Source organism: Enoplosus armatus, chromosome 1 (assembly GCF_043641665.1).
Source record: "Enoplosus armatus isolate fEnoArm2 chromosome 1, fEnoArm2.hap1, whole genome shotgun sequence".
Taxonomy (NCBI): Eukaryota; Metazoa; Chordata; class Actinopteri; order Centrarchiformes; family Enoplosidae; genus Enoplosus; species Enoplosus armatus.
This window is the reverse complement of record NC_092180.1, coordinates 7479826-7486375: the sequence shown is the minus strand read 5'-3', so window position 1 is coordinate 7486375 and position 6550 is coordinate 7479826.

The following is a 6550-nucleotide window of genomic DNA, read 5'->3' as shown; positions in this document are numbered from 1 at the left end:
GTGAAATTACATTTAATCAGTTATGATAACATTGTAGGCACCAAAGTAATTGCTGACAACTCCGATTGTGGCGACATAAAAATGGGTTCAAAGGGGCAACAAACAAGTGGTCATTCGATAAGACAAACCAGCAGAAAAAAAAGCCAACAGTTAAGCATTCACTTTATTATGATGTAAAACCAAAAGTGAGTGTCAGTGAGTGTAATGTCCCTGATGATGAGCACAACTATGGCAAGTACAGTAAGTCAATGTTTAACCAGCAAATCAGGCTGTAAACTGTGATCGATGTTTACAACAGACAATTTGGGTTGTAATTTTACCGTTAGCCTTCGGTTTCTCCGTCAAATAAGTTTGACTAACTTGAGAGTTTGTCTTTAACCCTGACCGGCTGACCTTGTTGCCCCATTTTAGAGTTTCCAAGATCTCATTAATTGCTTTGGAAAGTACACTGTTATCATAACCTGATAGTGGAACAATCTCTAGCAAAGCTACAAAAATACACCCCAGGTTGTAATAAACCATAGTTTTCCCATGATACCAAATGAAAATGAGCTGTAATTGTAGCGGCCCAGAGAGCGTCTGGCACCTGTGACAGTTGACCTTGAAAAATGAAGAGTGAGTGAGGTTAAGAGCAGTTTTAGAGAACCCAAAACATCCTATACACACATTTTAACATACAAAACTCTGTCACCATTCAGTACTTTACATATTGCTGTAAAACGGCTGGCTAAATTCTGCTCTCTCCAAAATCACATTAGATTTGTTTGGGTTTCATATCAGTGTTGTCCTTAAGGTTTTTTTTTAATGCTGGTTGCTTAACTTGGTCTGTATAAAATGGACAAATCAAATCTGTGTTGGAGAAAAATAAATCCCTAAGATTGTTCCACTGAATGTAATCTAACCTAAAATGGTGTTTTTTTATTTTTATCACCAGTCATATGTCCTCTCTGGATGACGCATGTTTCATTGGTTGTCGTGGTTGAGGTTGTCAGGAAATTGATAATTGCCTCATGATGTTGGTAATTTTAGAAGCAACTCTGAATGGCTTTATTGTTACCAGAGGTGGCGTGGGTTGAGCTTACCACATGTCTGATGACTGCTTCATGCGCTGACAGGCACACCTTCACCTTTTGATTCTCACAGATTATTGATCAAAGAAACCTGTTATTGGCCATGCAGATGGTGAATAACCTGGAACAATGGCTTGCCTCATATTGTGTGTCTGCAGAAAAACTTTAAAGGAAAAAATAATAACGCTATTGATCACTGTAAAGTGGTGAAAACTGCTAGAATGGTGCCCTGGATTGAGGTTATTTAAATCACCATGGCGCCTGAATATAATAGTAATAATAGAAGACACTTGTCTGTTTTGGCTGGGTTTTATATTAAGGTTGGGGAAAATCTTGGCATGTTCACTTTGGACAGAATCATCCTTCCAAAGTCATATTAATCTTTTAGTGGATACACAGAGAAAGAATCTACCTCTGTGAACAATACTAATACAAGACAAGATCTTTCTCTCAACTGGTTTCAACGTTTCTCTGTAAAGATCAAACAGGTTTCTAGTCTCTTGTCTCCACACAGCTGCTTATTTCCCCACTTCAAGCCGGTGAAGCTGGTCTTTTCCACTACAGGAGTTTTGAGAGAGGACAGGCTGTGCATACATAATATTAATCCCCTATTTCTGTCACCAGGGGAGCATGAACTTGCCTTTCATTGATCTGTAAAAACTATCTGAGTTTAAATCTTTCCTTCCTGTGCAAAGTGCAGTTAAAAGTACATCTGAGGGAGTTTATTCAAGGACTGCTTGGAAATAGACACACAAAGGTAATGCTCATCCACCCAAACTATACACACACACACACACACACACACACACAATGTACAGGTCATACTAGTGATACATACTGCAGTACATTAGCTGCGAATGCTGGCAGGAGATCTTGGGGAACCTCATCTCAGCTCATTTATTTCCAAAAGTTGGCCAGAGTTTGCAAAATCTCGCTCATAAAATATTAATATCAACAAATCTTCAAGGGAACTGTAAGGAAATATCGTAGAGGGACCAATTAGGCAGAGTGCCTGAAGATTTTTGCAGTTTATTCCGAGGTTTACATTTTCTTACATGTTTAACACTTACAGAGGAAATTGTGGTTTGTGGATCAACACATTTTACTGAAGATGTGCTCTCTATCTGAAATGTAAATGCCATATTAAAATTTATATCAATAGCTGTGCATTTAATATTAACTCATATGCACACATACACACTCAGTGAGCTGACGTGTATTCTCGCCTGTATGAGCACATACTGTATTTGTCTCTGTGTGCTTTTTAACTGGTGCATTATTCATTTATTTATTCAAGCAACTACTTATTCATCTGTGCTCCTTTCTCCATTAAAGGGAAGTGTGCTGTTGTGTGTGGAAAAAAACTCAAGTATGCCTACTGTGTCACTGAGCATATCCAAATGTAATTTAAGTTAGTAATTATTTTCTTTAGAGGATGTTTCAAAGGAAGCGGTGCTTGATTACAGTAAGTGTTGTGCATATCATGGGTTTGTGTCCAGCATTATGAATAGCTCATGCTTGTGATATATTTGCTCCTGTTTGATCTTATCGTTTGATCTGATCATATTTATTTTCAAGGGAGGAGATTCAAGTGCAGCTGTGTGTGAATAGAGTTTGAAATAAGGTGAATCTATGGGTCCACCTATTACTTTAGTTTAAGTAATCCTACTAGAATTGTCACCTAATGAATGATCTTCTATTGATGTTACTTTCATTTAAACATCCCATATTTCTGTTAATATAGGTTAAACGGAAAATACACGAAATAGAATAGGTCATTGCATTGCATTGTTTTGACCATCATGTTTATTATTTGTTTCACCCAGAGGAGGTGACTTGCACCGATTAGTCTTCTTGGTCTTCATGTGTATCCAGTCCTGATGAGGTCAAGTAAACAGCAGGAAGGAAGACCACCAGAGACGGCCTCAGTCAGGCAGCTAAATCTCTTTTCCAGATACATCCCAAACAAACATCCAACACGGTATATTTGTTGCAAAAAAATAAACAGATCTATCTGCTTGCAGAGAAAGATGCATAGTATTTGCATTTGTGCTGTTTGTTATCCACCATGATGAGAGTGCAGCACTTTTGATAACACAGGTCATTCTTTCATTATTTGTAGTGCTGTTGCTGCTTTAATCACTTTTTCAGGCAAAAACAATCCGAAAATCTGACAAAAGTCTGCCTTTGTACATTACATTCCTTTATCTTAGAGAAAATAAACAAGCATCAATTCCTTTGACACAACTTTCTGTAAAAATCTAAATTAGGTAATGCAGATCTGTAACTAAATACCAAAACATAATGTAACATTTTAAGTATTTCATTGTTTTCACATTGAGAAAAGGAAACTAATCTTAAATAACTCATTTAAAGTTTAGGTACTTTTTAGACAAAAAAGGCATCTGTTTTCTACACCTGATTTCCTGGCTCATGACGGCTAATGTTTGCATACTACATACATACATGTAGTTCCACATACATTTCCCTACTAATCACATACATCTGCCGTTGGAGTATGCTAAATGATACTAAACGGCCAAATCTGTAAAACAAACAAAAGTGGCTGACAAAACTATTCTGTCAGCACCATAAAATGCCCTGGGCTTGAAAGCTGTAACATCATCAGCTGGGCATCTGGCCCCGTCTTCAGTCAAACCTCTGACACAGTGATTTGTCTGCCTCAATCTTAATTGCTTGCCAGAAGGAGCCAAACTCAGGGTTTATTCTCCACTGGCACCTTGTCGTAATTATAGATATTGCTTTGGCAACAATTCATTCAGCAGTTTTCTTTCTCTTATTGGATGAGCGCTTGGTCCATAGGAAGCTAATGGGAGAGTTGTGTGTGCTTTCAGGTATTAAGCCAATTGCTGTGTTCTTGTCACTTCAAAAATAGTGCGTAAGAAGTAGAACAGAATGACATCTCTGCAAAAACTCTTAGTATGATTGATTTTTTCAGTTATTTCAAAAATGAGGGGTAGAAGAACTGCTACATTAGATTATGTTCAGAGGTACAAAGGGTGTACGTAAATGTATTGTGGTTTGTGTGTTTTGTACTATATAACTGTAGTGCAATCACAGTTATTTTTATTTTAGCCGTGCTTGCATTGTGGCTCTAGGGATGGCAATGTCAGTCAGTCTCTCGGCCGGGCAGTCCACCACTTTGGTCGAGACTGAAATATCTCAACAACCACTGGTTGGATTGCCATGAAGTTTTGTACAGATATCTATGGTGCCCAGAATCATAATGACTTTGGTGATCCCCTGACTTTTCCTCTAGCGCCATCAGCAAGTTTTCACTTTTAAAAGACAAATTGGCACAAGATTTTGTACAGACAGTCATGGCTCCTGGGCAATATAGCCTACTGACTCTGGTGAAGTTGGCATTTGTGGTGAAATGTCTCGACATTTGGCACAGACATTCATGTCCCCCTCAGGATGAAATGTTATAACTTCGATGATCCCTTAACTTTTCATCTAACATCACCATCAGGACAAAGTTTTAATTTGTCCAATACTTTGGTTTATGACCAAATACCTACTATGTGCTTAGTGTTAATTAGTAAATGTTAGCATGCTAACACACTAATGTAAGATTGTGAATGTTAGATGTAATTGTGAGCATGTTAGCTCAAAGCATCCCTATGCTAGTAGTTAAGGTGTACGTGTAACTACCACAACAATGTTTCTAAAGTTCAACTCCAAACATCAACATTGAGCTGTAGGAAATTTGAGGATTTGGGGTTTTTAATTGGTTGATTGCCAGGATTACGAAATGCTTCATTGTCCTGACGTTTGCCCTTCCATGGTGCGATCAATTACTGTTATTCTTGGGACTGTTGATAAGTTAAAGTGTAGGTTTTGTTCACTGGGGATGAACTGACATCACCAAGGTTAGACTGACAAGTGGAAAACAAACCGTCTCTCCAGACTCTCGTTTTGACCCTGGCTTTCCTGACCTCCACATCCGTGACAGCCAAGAAAATGTGTGTGTGGAACGTAGTTGTCTAGCGGTTCAAGTGAGCAGCTCAGGTCATACAGAGTTGAACCCATGTTTTTATTAACTTTGTGCCACTGGCAGCCATTATGGAGACACTTGATGAGATCCCTCCTGCTGTCACATTTCACTTGGAACATTTTGGTTTAAACAAACACACGTCATCCTTTTCTGTTCCTCCATGTTTCCCATTTTGAATGTTGTTAAATATTGGCCAGTCGTGTTATTTCACATTCAACATCTCTGTAATTGATTATACCAATTTATAAAGTCCACAACTCTCTACAGTGTGGACTGCCTTGCTGATCTCTGCCTAACTTGTAACCCTCTTTCAGACATTCAAGCCCTTTGCCTTGCCTCATAAATTCAGACATCTCATAGATGTTACTGGACACAGTGCAATCATCTGTAAAACACTGTTAAATTGACTACAAATTTGGAAACTTCCAACACTCTTGAGGCCTATGGAGTCGTAAACACTGTCATGTCACTTAGGGAATTGGTGCACTTATGCGGATGTCAGATGTGCACGCTGTCTCCATTAAGCAGCGGAGGGGGGGACAATTATGTCAGCTATCCAGCAGAGGACGCAGGCTGCAGCTGTACACCCATTACTTTGATTTGTTCATGTCTCTGGGGAGAGGGTATGAGTAGGAGGGGAGAGGTAAAGGAGCAGAGGGAGGTTACATTAGATGCCTATCAGAGAGTCAAAATGGCAGGTGCCAACTTCTGGCTCTACTGCAAATGTGAGTGTGTGTGTTGCAGTTGGCACATCTCCAGGCCCCTCTGCCCTTGGCTGATGACAAACCAGGGAGGTGGGTAGGTAATAGCTTTCCAGCACCTGCTTATTCATCCAAAATCCTTCACTTAAAGGACGAAGGAGATTAAGTCCCGCTCAGGTGTCCCACTTCCCCCAAACCTGCTGACCTTTGCTGATTGACTCGTCAATACTGAGCCAACTTGCTGCTTTTGGAGTCAAACTACCCCGCGCAGCGGAACAGAGTGGCTCACCTTTGACAAATGAAGACAAATGTCTTTTGGAAGGCAGCCACTTTTTAGGAAATGTTTTTTTCCCTTCCCCTCCTGTTAATCACTCTGAACAACAAGGATTTCACTGTCTCTATGTGAATGTTGAGTGCTAAGTGGGAGCAAATGTGCTGTGACAACAGCTTTTTGGAAAGGGAAAGGGGATAGAATATCTCTGATGTGGGGGGTTCTGTTAAATGTGTGAAAGTCGCTTTTTGGCTCATTGGGGATTCTGGTTGTTGGCTTGCCTGAAGTTTATTGCCACAGCTCATTGGTGCTGACATTTTGGGATGATAGACTGACTGCGTGTCCAGCAGGATGCCTGTGTCGTGGTGGGGTAAACAAATGCACAGCAAAAGACAAAGTACAGAGATGCAAAGTAAATTTTGTCACCAAATGAAACAAAAATTGCACTCGTTTTTGGAAACCACATGACTGTTTTCCTTTGTTTGAATTC